The sequence below is a fragment of the Protopterus annectens genome, chromosome 10.part0 (genome assembly GCF_019279795.1).
Source record: "Protopterus annectens isolate FY-2018-M chromosome 10.part0, PAN1.0, whole genome shotgun sequence".
NCBI classification, from domain to species: Eukaryota; Metazoa; Chordata; order Ceratodontiformes; family Protopteridae; genus Protopterus; species Protopterus annectens.
The window spans coordinates 1,512,506,420-1,512,521,230 of NC_056744.1; the positions used below are offsets into that span (position 1 = coordinate 1,512,506,420).

General features: G+C 41.9%; 1 protein-coding gene across 1 annotated transcript in view; it reads right to left on the reverse strand.

Annotated features, from left to right (window-relative positions):
• The window catches only part of LOC122814323 (zinc-binding protein A33-like), a 569,312-nt gene that overhangs the window by 59,226 nt on the left and 495,275 nt on the right, over positions 1–14,811 (reverse strand). The gene's annotated exons all lie outside the window — the stretch shown is intronic.

The window sequence follows — 14,811 nt, forward strand, 5'->3', positions numbered from 1 at the left end:
CATTATTTTTCCTGTGTGTGTTTTTTAAACATCTTTATTATATTATCACTTGTGACATAGGCAAACTTACATTTATATAAAACAAAAACAAAACCCTATTAACCACTGATATAAACATTATACATCACGTATGTTTTTTCTGTACAATATCATCAATCCAACAGTACATAAATTGCTCAGTTCCTCAGTTCCTCATTCCTCCTCCAAAATATTTTTCTTCTATATACTATTCTCACAATTTACACCTTGTCTATACAATTTGCTCCTACCCTTTTCTAAAGATACAAATTCTGGTTCTTTTATCTCTATTACAATATTCACTGCTTCAAATATGGTTGGTTTAGATTTTGATTTCATTTTCTACTAAGTGCTTTTATGCTAGCCACTAGAATTAAACTTAACAAGGCCTCACTATATCTAGACAATTCAAATTCTGTATATCAGCTCAAAAAATCATTTCCTTAGTTACACCCATTTACTTCCCCAGTATTTCTGAAAGAGTACTCTGTATGGGATTTTTGGGCAGCCAAGATAGTGCAGCGGTTAGCATTGCCACCTCACAGCAAGAGGTTCTCAGGTTAGATTCTCAGCTGGAGAGTCTTCTGTGCAGAGTCTGCATGTCCTCCCTGTGGTCATGTGGGTTTGCTCTAGTTTCCTCCCACATCCCAAAGACATGCTGTATGTGAATTGGACACTCTGAATTGGCCCTAGGTGTGAGTGTGTGTCTTATGTGGAAGGTTGGGTGCTGGGCTGGCAACTCAACACCGTAAAACTCCTCTGGCAATCGTTCTGTGGACCATTGTTCCACTGTGAATACCCCTAACCAGGATAAGCTGAAAGGAGATGATGACTATGTATGGGATTTTTAAAGTCTGCCAACTCATTACACCTCCAAAACACATGTTCTTAGTTTCCTCTTTCTTCCCTGTCACACCTCCGACATTTGCCATCTAACTTAGGAAACATTTTTTTGGAGTCTATTGGGGTATAAAAATAACTATGCCAATACTTCTGAACAACAATCCTAAATCTTCTAGACATTCCCCAGGATTCATTAAACTCCACGCAAGAATAAGACTATTCCTGCACAAAGTGGATCGTGTTCATGCAACACAGCAGCACCCCTTACGTATTCATGAAGGTATGCTGCTGTATAATCTACACAGACATGTTCCATGAATGAATGCAGGGGACATGTCACAGCAGTGCCTGCACATGTAACATGCCCCTGCACTCAGAAAGTGCCGTTACAACACTTCAAAATGTAAACAACAGTGGTCGCGGACATACCCCCATATAAACACAAGTGCCCCATACAGTATAGTCATGCAAGAATAGATGTAAATGAAAGCACATACTGGGATATCATGAAAAGAAAACATAAAATTATAATATGTCACAAATGATGAATCAATCCCATAAACCTATTAGTGTATAAAATGAAAGTTGAGCAATGCTAAGTAGTGCTCAGCTCTGCTTAGCTGGTGTTAGCATTGCTTAAATGTAAATGCTAAGCAATGAGTAGCCCAGCTAAGTGGGTTTGCGCATTGGTAAGCAGTGCTCAGCATCTAAGCCTTTAAGCACTGCCAACCTTAGCTAAGAGGGTTTGCACGGCACTTAGTTAAGCTCAGCATATTCAAAATGGTCCAATGATTGCAAAGGGGGGGGGGGGATCAGCCCTATTTAAACCTCACAGGTGGGAATACAGCCCATAACCAGTTGTAGCTGATTACTGCAGGCACTATGGCTGGAGTTGGTGAGGGATCTTGCTTTCAGGTGCAATGCAGCAGCATTCAGGAGTCTATGGTCATGGTTGGACTCCTAGTCAAAGACCATGAGGGGAAATGCTGCAAGGCCATTATCAGGGCTCACAATACAAAGCAGAGGCCTGGGACTGTCTCTCACATGATTTCACCAGTGCTACTGGCATCCTTCAGACTGGTGATCAGGTCCGGCACCATTTTGCTGACCTCAAGTGTAGGAAGAGTGAGCTCTTGGTCCAGTGGATCAAAGATGCATGGGCACGGAATGTACTTGACATGTGTATCAGTATAAATTAGTGTTTACCAATGTCCAGCCTGTGTATGTGATGGATAGGTATACATAAATGTGTCTTTATCTTCTGTACAGCTGCAGATGAGAGGGCTGCGAACATGGACACCCATGCCAGCAGGTTGCTAAGGCTGCATCACGAGGCTGGTGAGTACAAATCTATCTTGCAGTATTCAGGGCAAATAAACAGAAAGGAGTAGAATATCAACTGCCAGTAGGTTAAAATGTGTATTGTCTGTAATGAATAAATGAGATGTTAGCAGAGTTATACTGATGTACTGAGTATATATCATTAAAAGTGTCAGTACCCTTCAATAAAACTAAAACCCCCAGACTGCTGTGTTTACTTTGTTATGTGGTGGTATGAATCACAGGTGCTGCACAGCAACTATGGCTCTGACAGCATTAAATATTGAGGCTCATCTGACAAAGCTTGTGATGTTGTGCAACAGGAGATTAACTATATAAAATATTCCATGCACCAAGATCTGATACCTGAATAGTAATGTTGTGTTAAACATTGTTTTCATGATTGTGATATGTCAAGGTAGTAATACACATTACAAGAACTATCGGCCATGCATGAATGTCAGAATTACAAGGTCAGATTGCCCAAACAAAAGAGTATTAGGCAGAAAACACTCAAGCATGAAACAGCAATTCCTCCATGGCTCATTGTGATGAAACACAACATTTCTTGTACCTTTTTGCACAAACAGGCATGGTTTGAATCCTGGGAGTGGTAGTAAGCTGTATGCATAATTTCACCCAAGAATATATAAATATGTGTAGAAACAGTCAGGTAGTGTTAACAGAAATTTCCTCCACAGGTCTGCAGGTAAGGAAATGTTTATACTAGCTGTAAGAATACTGTACTTATACACTATGTACAACACCCACTGTCCAACCCAAGGCTGCAAATGACAGCAAGATAAGTACATACATCAAGTAGTCTCCCCCGATAAATGTCCCTCAAGTGTCATGCTGTCACAGCTAGTGGTCACTGCTGCAAACACCCAGGGTGACAGATATAAATCAAGTTAGAGTATGGCAGTAGCACACACACCCACAGCATGAGTGCAGGGCAACCCTGTCGGTGTCACATATGTAACCTTGAATATGTGAATATGGGTAGAAACAGTCAGGTAGTGTAAACAGAAATTTCATCCATAGATCTGCCAGGTAAGGAAATGTTTATACTAGCAGTAAGAAAGCTGTACTTATACACTGTGTACAACACCCCCTGTCCAACCCCAAGGCTGCAAATGACAGCAAGGTAAGTACATACATCATGTAGTCTCCTCCAATAAATATCCCTCAAGTGTCACGCTGTCACAGCTAGTGGTCACTGCTGCCAACACCCAGGGTGACAAATAAAAATCAAGTTGGCAGTAGCACACACACCCACAGCATGAGTGCAGGGCTCCCCTGTCAGTGTCACATATGTAACTTGAATATATGAATATGGGTAGAAACAGTCAGGTACTGTTAACAGAAATTTCCTCCACAGGTCTGCCAGGTAAGGAAATGTTTACACCAGCTTTAGAAAGGCATTAGTAATACACTGTGTACAAACATACCACTGCCCAATTCCAGGTCATAGGTAGATGGAAAGTGAGGTCATACCTGGAATGTAATGAGTAGATTAATGATCACTACAGTTGTGAACTATACAGTTGTTGATTGACAGCTCTCTCTCTCTCTCCCACCCTATCCGCACCATTATTTTATACACATAAATCAACGGGTATGTTTTTCCAAACCTACTGTTGGGCATGTGTCCTACTGTTGTACAAATATTAAATTGTTTGACTATTACTGTTCCCTGTTCAAATACTATCATTGGTGGCCTTTTGCTATCAATGTAACTTGCATGCCGTTATAATGCCCACTGTGGTTCCATATATGCATGTGTTCTGTTTGCTATGCAACTGTTTTGAAACTGTTTTATGGGGTCAATTGGAACACCCGTGCATGCTGTTATAACTAATCTTGGAATGTGTTGTTCATGACTAACCAACATATGTTGTAAAACCTCAACACCATAGCACATCTGGGAAGGCCAATCCCAACCGATCCGCCTGTCCTGCCTCATCTGGCCATGGCACCAGGCCCCAGCACATGTAGGACCCAACCTGGGACCTCCTCGTCTGCTGGTCCTGCACCACCTTCAGGTGGAGCTGCCTCAGGGGAAGGGGCCCATCCCCCTGGGGAGCGGGTGCCGACAGGAAGCCGTCACCCATAGTCAGGTCTGAAGTTTGGTGTGTAGTGAGCTTCAAAAGGAGTTTGAAGATCAGCTATGCCAGCTTGAGGGCCATGTAGTGCATCTTGAGGGTTAGCCTGGCCCTCCTGTTCAGCCCCCAGCACAGCCAACTTTAGGGCCATGAAGGTGCAGTGGTGACTGCCCATGGGTGGGGACCTCCATCCCACTGTATCCATTTGGGGGTTCATGGGTGTCCAATTCCCAACAACCCTCCCCATTGAAGGTGTTTACCCCCAAAATGTGTCATATATCACCCCTGTCTGCTGTCTTGTCTATCTTGTCTATCTTCCTAAGCAATATACCTCCCCAAATATACCTGTGATCCTTCCCCAACATCCCACTGTCACCTTAAAAAAAATGGGCATCTGTTCACAAAAAAAAAATTACGCCCCATACATACCTGTCTATTTCTCACACGTGTCCAATGGATGCATGTAATCTGTTCCAATTGGCTTGACAACAAATTACTGTTGTTCTCCCCTCTCTCTCAGGGGTTTGAGTGTCCAAATTCACCTCCAAATTCTGTAGAAATTCACAGCTGTTGCTTTTGAAGAAATGGACAGCTATGGACCTTCCCTACACCAATCCTACATCCATAGCTATCTTTCATATTGTTTTTTCCCTCTGCATGCCCCTTTTTTCACCACTTACATTTCACCCCTTTTCTTTTGTTTCAAAGAAATTAGCACAGGGTAAGCAGGAGTAAGCGGCAGTAAGTGTGTTTGTGTGACACTAAGTGATGCCTACACAGTTTAAGCATCTGTATGGTTAACTGAGTTTAAACATCACTTAGCGTCACACAAATCCACAAAAACCTGCTTACAACTGCTTAAAGGTGCCTTAATCACTCTGTATCCAACAATTGTTCTGCCCAGCATCAAAACAATCTGCCTTCCAAGTCTCAAACCCACGACCCTGTACACCATAATCAGTGCAATGTACCACTACACCATCTGTGCTGTAGGAATTTTTGTTGCTTTTCAAAGATATCATTCAGTATAGGTATTGAATAGTAGGGAAAAACACTGTGGAATCAGTCATGTTTACAGTATATAAATATACACATATAAGATACGTATGGTAATAGATAAATATGAAATGTCATATATATATATATATATATATATATATATATATATATATATATATAATATATAGAAAGATATAGATATAAAATATATACATACATATATATATATATATATATATATATATATATATATATATATATATATATATATATATATATATATATACTCATAACATGTACTGCGGTCATACATCAGCACCATACCTCTCAACCTCTTTACTGCAAGAATTCTGGCCAATGGCTGTCAAAATGGGGGGACAATGGCCCAAAACTAGGGACATAATTTAAATATTGCTCTTATAAATGTAGAATGTTGCTAGAGTAACAGAGTTTGTTTCAGCATACATGTTCTGAAGGATATGAGTTCTGAAAATGAAATGTATGTCATCATTTACTGACAGAAATACTCATATCATCACAGTGCTTTACCAGAGAAATAAAAATAATGAATCTGTGGAACAGACCAGAAATATGAGAAATAAACCTAGTCATTCTGAAACAATCTGGCCATTCGAGAGGTATGCTCAGAACCCCTTAGTGCAACAAATCTGGACCAAGCATGACAAAGGGGGGGAGGGTGAGAGCCATGAAAATAGGGACATATCTCAAATGCTGGAATAGATAAGCTGACACAGTTGCTGCAGTAACACCCTCCTGTCTGTTCTAACATATATTGACTGAAATAGCACAGCTACAAAACCCAAATACTTCTCACTAGTTAGTGACGTAAATCTTCTCATCATCCCACTGATGTGTCCGAAATACACAACAGTTATGGGGCCAGGCAACAGTACATCTGACAAATATCTGGACATAACATCACAGTAGGGAATCTACACTGAGCTGCTAGGCATGTCACCAAACACTGTGTAAACTTCAGTCAGACTGACACAACACTAACCAACATCTGCTATGAGGAATTACAGATGTATTTGCAAAGATATCAGGCACTACAGGGATGTAACAGCACTGTAAAACAGACACCAGTGTGAAAGTGCATACCCACAACCAATTTCATCACAGTCACACTGATATACTGGTAAGCCAGATGAACAGTAGAGTATAAGGACTGTGTGAACAAAACCATCATCATGTTTCCCACTCACACACTACCCCTACATATACTGGCACAATTCACACAGTGTAGTATGAAGCCTGACCGTGGTAGGGCACATGTTTCAGTCTACTACTACAAACATATACAGTTGATAGAGCACCAGAAACTAGAGCAGCATGCAAAGTCAGATAGAAAAGGACCCATAACACTTACATCTACACCCCTTCCTACACAGGCCAAATAACATATTCACACTACACTGCTACACAACCCTGACAGTCTGTCAACAATCAGCAGAAATTCACAGACCTCTCAACTGTAGAGAGTCTCACAGAATGTCCAGGCTTTATCCTCATATATAAGGCCTCTTGCACATAACATTTCTGGCAGTCTGATGCATCATTGGGATGATATCAGGAGTGAAGTCACTAAATAACAATATACCATATCTATCCACCTCTTACTGCATGACATCTGGACAATCCCTGGCATACTTGGGGGACAGAGGCCTAAACACAGGGGCAGTATTGACATATTGCTGTTATAAACTGAGAAAGTTACTGGTGTAACAGTGTTTGTTCTAACATATCTGTTCTGAGAGATATGAAGTCAGAAACACAAATGGATGTTACCATTTACTGACTGCAATCCTCAGAGTATGCTACTGATTTTCAAAAAAAAAAAAAATGTGTGATTAACACACCAAACATAAGAGTCCAGACTCTGGCCACTCTGCAGATAGCCCTACAACTGAAAGTTATGTCAACCACATAACACTTTCAGACTTAAAATCATGCAGAAAAGTAATGTCCACACAAACCCTGTCAAACTAGCATTAATTTAACTGTATAAGGCATCTCTGATCAGTATTAGCAAAAAACTACGGGCACTCATAAAATCGTCTAAGGCAGCTTCAAGAGACAAATTGCACAGGACACTAAGGATAATCACAAGCCTTTCTTTAGTTATGTTAGGAACCTGGGTGGGAATTCCCAGATATGCTCAGAATTAGCCCAAAATGACAAAAAATACACCAAACCCACAGACATTGCCAACATCCTAGCTGACAGAATCAGCGCAAACTTCTCCCCCCCTTCCCCACCAAAAGGGCATATATCTATCCCAGCAGAGTGCTGCCCCCCTGACATCTCAGATGCTCAGGTAAGAGCCGCCCTCTCCAAAGCAAAAAACACAGCATCAATGGGACCAGACAGTGTCCTGGGCTGTGTCCTACATGAACTCCAAGAAGAACTAAACCCAAACATAAAACTACTGTTCAATCTCAGCCTTACTACAGGATATGTACCCAAAGAGTGGCATACAGCAACAGTGGTCCCTCTCCACAAAGGTGGTGCCTCAACGGATCCTGGAAACTATCACCCCATAAGCTTGACTAGCTTGGTCTGCAAAGCTATGGAAAGGATCATCATGGACCTCATAAATAAAGATATTGGGGACCTACAGACACTGGATCCTACCCAGTTCGGCTTTGTTAAGGGCAGATCCTGCCTCTTAAACCTGGTCAATTTCTTTGAAACAGTCACCAAGGCCATTGACGAGGGGAAGGTGGTCCACACAGCCTACCTGGACCTTGCAAAAGCCTTCAATACAATACCTCACTCGGGCATTATAGATAAGCTCACTAGCTTAAATATAAACCCCTATGTCACTAGATAGGTTGCAAACTGGCTCAAGGACAGTACCCACATGGTTAGAATTGCTGGAGCCATGTCAGACTCCAAACCAGTTACAAGTGGCATCCCACAAGGCTCAATCCTGGGACCTCTCTTGTTCGGTATATATTTCTCGGAGGTACAGGCTAACATGGAAGGACTGTGGCTGACCAAGTTCGCAGATGACTGCAAACTGGGCGCCATAATAGACTCTCCAGCCGACACAAGCATCCTACAAAAGGGCCTCATAGAAACAGACAACTGGTGCCAGAGCCATGGACTCAAGCTAAATGCCAAAAAGTGTATAGTCATCCCCTTTGGCAAAAACAAAGTGCCACAAATTACCACATAGGTGGTAATCCATTGGCACGGAAGAAGTAATTAGGGACCTGGGGACCCAAGTTGATAGCAATCTCTCATTTGACAACCACGTGGCCAAAGTGGTTAGAAAAACATTTTATATAGCCCACCTAATCATGAAGGGATTCACATCTAGATCAGGGGAGGTCATCGTGCCTCTTTACTCATCCCTCATCAGGCCCATAATTGAGTACAATGCCCCTTTTGGGATGTACCTTACCAGACACCTGCAGCAACTGGAAAGACCCCAAAATTACCTCACCAAGAGGATCAAAGGGCTCAAACAGATGCCATATGCTGCCTGGTTAAAGAAACTCCAGCTCTACTCAGTGGCATACCGCCTGCTCAGAGGTGATCTGTGCCTGACATATAAAGCCATGTCCAACCCGGAATTAATGGACATGCTGCACCTCAGAAAATCCAAATCCCATCAAGCTACTCACTTGAGAGACTTGAACCTCAGCACTGAAATAAATAGGACATGCTGGAGGGACAGATTCATAACCCAGAGGCTCCCTTCACTCTGGAATAAAATCCCAGTCCAGGTTAGGCAGAGTCCCTCATTGACTCTCTTCAAGAGGAATCTTGATGAGTGGATGGGAGATAGTAGGTTTACCCCAGGTATCACTTCTGTGTCACTGTTAGACAGAGGCACAGTATACTAACCTCGAAAAAGGGCATAGCAAAATTCATTTAAAATGGGTGGCGAAAGCCAAACACACTCTGGCTAGGCTTATAAATGCCCTAGGGCAGATAGCCTAGTATGAACCTATGAACCTATGTACCTATAACAGCAATACTTACATTCTGTCCCTATGTCTGGAAAATGCTCCCCAGTTTCTTGGGCTGTCTCCACAGCCTTTGTTTTAAGAGGTATTTCCAACCACCCTCTGTGATGCTGTTGTTCACACACCTCCATGAAGGCTTCCTCACAGGCAAGAAAAAGGAGCAATGTCCACATGAAGTACTCAATTCTAGGAGTTGTTTCCGTGCTCTAAGTGGGGGACTCCAAATAGTGCACATGCCATCAGCTGCTCATGAACACTACCTACAAAAGGCTAGCTGCTGCCTATGCAAAACAGATCTATACCCTACATCTGAGAGAGAGAGAGTGTGTGTGTGTGAGAGAGAGAGAGAGAGAGAGAGAGACAGAGACACACAGCCTGCCAGGCATCCAGCCATCCAGCCAGGCATCTGGACATCCGGCCAGGCTTCCAGCCATCCAGGCAGGTATCCCAGCATCCAGCCAGGCATCCAGCCAGCCAGACATCCAGCCAGGCATCCAGCCAGCCAGCCAGACATCCAGTTGTCTAGCCAGCCAGGCATCCAGCCATCCAGCCAGGCATCCAGGCAACCAGACAACCAGCCAGACATCCAGCCATACAGCCAGGCATCCAGCCAGCCAGTCAGCTAGCCAGGCATGCAGCCATCCAGCCAGCCAGGCATCCAGCCAGCTAGCCAGCCAGGCATCCAGCCAGCCAAACAGCCAGCCAGGCATCCAGCCAGACAGTCAGCCATCCAGGCAAGCATCCAGCCAGCCAGGCATCCAGTCATCCAGCCAGGCATCCAGGCAGCCAGCCAGCCAGGCATCCAGCCATCCAGCCAGCCAGCCAGGCATCCAGCCAGCCAGTCAGCTAGCCAGGCATCCAGCCGGCCAGTGAGCCAGGCAGGCATCCAGCCAGCCAGGCATCCAGCCAGCCAGGCATGCCATCATCCAGCCAGCCAGGCATCCAGCCAGCTAGCCAGCCACAGAAAAACATAACAACCACACCTGGAAAAAAAGGTAGGTCAAACAAGTAAGCATTTAATGGACTGCAGTAGGGGGTATGTAATAGTGGGAAATAGGAAGTTCAACAAATATGTCTCAACAACAATTGCTGTACTGATATATTGCTGAACATAACCTATGGCCATAGCATCTGTGTCTGTCTGCAGTGACATAGATCACAGCTGAAACCCTAAGTCACTCCAGGAAAGGATGGCTCACATATGATTACTATGGGAGTGTGTGTTGAACAATACTGACCATGACACTGCTAGGCCAGCTACTGGGATGTTGCACATATCCATATGTTAATTGCAAATACAACTATGATATGCATGTTTGCCTCAGAAATGTGAGAGACCTATACATGGTATTTGCATGGTGAAATACTGTTGCAGTTGTGTGTTGAACTTGAACTGCATGTGATATGCTGAGCTCATACCATTCAACTGTCCAGTGTTATGCACACTGACTATATGTGTCCCTCATATTTGTAGTCATTTACTCAGAGTTGTGTTATGTCTGGCAATAATTGGAGTCCTGTGATCACTGACATTGCAACATCTCCTCTTTCTTTTATGGTATCTGCATGGTGAAATACTGTCGCAGCTGTCTGTTGAACTTGAAATGCATGTGATATACTGAGCTCATACCACTCAACTGCCCAGTGTTATGCACACTGACCATATGCGTACCTCATATTTGTAGTCATTTACTCCGAGTTGTGTTATGTCTGGCAAATAATTGGAATCCTGTGAACACTGACATTACAACATCTTCTCTTTCTTTTGGCTGTTCCCATTAGGGTTCATCACAGCGGATCATCTGTCTTTGTGTCTTCCTGTCCTCTGCATCTTGCTCTATCACACCAACCACCTGCTTGTCTATTATCACCACATCCATAAACCTTATCTTAGGCTTTCCTCATTTCCTCTTACCTGGCAGCCTCATTCTTACCATCTTTTCCAAATATACTCAGCATACCTCCTCAGCACATGTCCAAACCAACATAATCCCATCACTCTCTGGCTTTGTCTCTAAGCCATCCAACCTGGGCTGACTCTCTAACATACATATGCCTAATCCTGTCCACCCTTGTTACACCCAGTGCAAATCTTAACATCATTAACTTTGCCAAGTCCAGCACTGACTCCTGCCTTTTTCTCAGTGCTACTGTCTCCAATGCATATAGCATAGCTGGAATCACTACCCTCTTGTAGACCTTCCCCTATCACTCTTAATGGCACTCGTCTATCACAAATCTCTCCTGACACTCTTATCCACCCTCCCCATCCTGCATGTACTCTCTTCTTCACCTCTCCCCCACACTCGCCATTACTCTGAACTGTTGATCCTAAGTATTTAAACTCATCCACCTTTGCAAACTATACTTCCTACATCCTCACCATTCCTCTATCCTCCCTCCCATTCACACACATATATTCTGTCTTAGTCCTGCTGACCATCATTCCCCCCTCTGTAGACCGTATCTTTACCTCTTCAGGGTCTCTTTAACCTGTTCCCTACTCTCACTACAGATCACAATGTCATCTGCAAACAGCACAGTCAATGCGGACTCCTTCCTGATCATGTCTGTCAACCTGTCCATCACCACTGCAAATCAGATACGGCTCAAAGCTGATCCCTGATGTAATCACATCTCCACCTTAACGAACAATCACTAACGGACCACTACTGGCACAACAAACCAATGAAACGAGGAGTCACCAAGCTAAAGAACGTCAATATAAGTCATATCACAAAAATGGCACTTTAATAGCCAAAAAAAAAAAAACGAATGTAAACAACAGATGTATCTGTTGTTTACATTCATTTTTTTGGCTATTAAAGTGCAGTTTTGTGATATGACTTGTATTGGCGTTCTTTAGCTTGGTGACACCTACACCTTAAATGCATCTGTCACTCCAAATGCAGAAATCACTGGTGTCACACTAGCCTTGTACATATCCTGTAGCAGTCTTATGGATTCCTCCACCACTTCTGACCTTCTCATACAATACCACAACTCCTATCTAGGCATTCTGTCATATGCTTTCTCTAAAGTCCACAAGCACAGAATGCAGCTCCTACCAACCTTCTCTGTACTGCTCCATCAACACCCTCAGAGCAAACATCACATCTGTACTGCTCTTTCCTGGCATGAAACCATACTGCTGATAAGTAATCCTCACCTTCCTTCTTAACCTAGCTTCCACTACTCTTTCCCATTACGTCTGTGACTGATCAGTGTTATTTCTCTGTAGTTACTATAGCTCTGCACACCACCCTTGTTCTCATGATCAGTACCCAAACACATTTTGTCCACTCCTCACACACCCTCTCACTTTCCAAGATTATAGTACATAATCTGGTTAAACAAACTGTCATTTCTCCTACATACCTCCATGCTTCCACAAGCATGTCATCTGGACCAACAGCCTTTCCATTCTTAAACCTCTTCATAGCTATCCTTACTTCCTTCTTGATAATCTGTTGTACTTCCTGATTCACTATACCCACATCATCCAACCTTTTCTCTCTCTCTCATTCTCTTCATTCAGCAGCCCATCAAAGTACTGTTTCCATCTGCTTTACACTCTCCTCACTAGTGAGTATGTTTCCACCATTATCCTTTATCAGCCTTACTTGTTACACATCCCTCCTAGCTATGTGCCTCTGTCTAGCCAATTGGTACAGGTCCTATTCTCCAACCTTGGTGTCCTACCTTACATACAACCCTTCAGATGCCCAATCCTTAGCTTTTGCCACCACTTTCTTTTCCATGCACCCCATCTCCTTATAGATAATATATTTAGTTTTAGTGACAGTTTTTACTTACAGAAGGTTGGCGTGGCTATGGGCACAGCATGTGCCAATAGCTACGCCAACCAAACCTTTGTCTCATGGGAAATGGATTATCTGCTACAAGGAAGTGAATTTTCTGATGATGTTTTATGGTATACATGTTTTGTTGATGATTTTTTTTGTTATGGGGAGGCAAAACAGATAGGTTGGAATTGTTTGTTAACTATCTACATAACACGACAGAATTTTTGAGATTTACATATCAGTATTCCAAGGATGAAATAGACTTCTTGGATGTCAAAGTCCAAAAAACTTCACTGCAAGAAATAATCACTAGTTTGTACAGGAAACCTAGCTGCAGGAACAGCATTTTACATAGGAATAGTATGCATCCTGGCTATGCTTGTAAGAATGTGGTCAAAGGGCAGTTCATGAGAATGAGTAGACTCCACAATACAGATGAGGGTTTACAAACAGTGATCAACCTATTAGAAGGTGAATTTAGGGACAGGGAGTATAGTAAAAGAGATATAGATATTAGTATTAAAGAAATGTATGATGGACAAAATTCTAAAGGGAGTCCATTCTTCTCAGATACCACATATGATGTACAATCTACAGACAAAAATAATACACATAAGGTTAGATTTCCAGTAACTTATTCAAGTGACATAAGAAGGTTTTGTGGTATCTTTGAGAAGAATTGGAACATCATAAGATCCAATGATGAATTAGAAGGGGTGATAGATAATAAACCAAACTTTTCTTTAAAAAATAAAAAATCACTAAAAAGACAACTTTGTTACAGGATGAGTTTTAATAAAAACAAGGTATTATCATATAGAGTGGGGACATTTCCATGCAGGAACTGTTCGGCATGCAATTATATTTTTAGTAAATCCACTTTCATAAATCCGATACTTAATTTCAGCATTAACATAGATTTCTTTGCTGAGTGTAGGACCCGACATTTGGTATATTTTAGTTTTTGTGTATATTGCCATGCATTCTATATTGGTAAAACCAATAGGTTTTTTAAGGAACGTATACAAGAACACATTAGAGATATCGCAAACATGAAATAAACCAGTGCTTTAGCAAAGCATGTTCAATCTGAAGGTATACGGCATGTATTTAATTTTTGTGGCACTGGAAGTAGTACAACCAAATATTCGGGGAGGGGATATGAGCAATATTGTAGAAGAAGTGGAACAAAAATGGATTTTATTATTGAAGGCAGATAAATCCCCAGGTTTAAATAGTGCAGTGTCACTTAAAACTTTCTTTAAAGCAAGGTCACTAAAGCACTGATAACATTATTGAGGTTTATATATTTTTTTATATTTATACTTTTAAACTACTCATGTTTTTTATATATTTTTTATAGAATGAGTTGTATATTTGCACTTCATATTAATGTATTTTTTTTGTTTTTCAGTATTTTACTATGCTATTATAGATGTTCAATGAATGATGTCATTAATGAGAACCTTTTTCTGATTAAACATCAAATTCAGAGATTGTGTATGTGTTAATTAGAGTCTGAGGAAGCGATTGGTTATATATCATGAAAGTGCTTACTTTTGTTCATTAAACAATTTTGTTTTTCTCAATCAACCGTGGTCAGTTCACTTTTGAGTAATTTACATATGTTGTCTTTTCCTCACAGATGTACATGGTGGCCATGGTCACTCCTGCTCTGATTCTGATGTCAGTGTCTCTGCAGACTTTGACAATGATGATTCT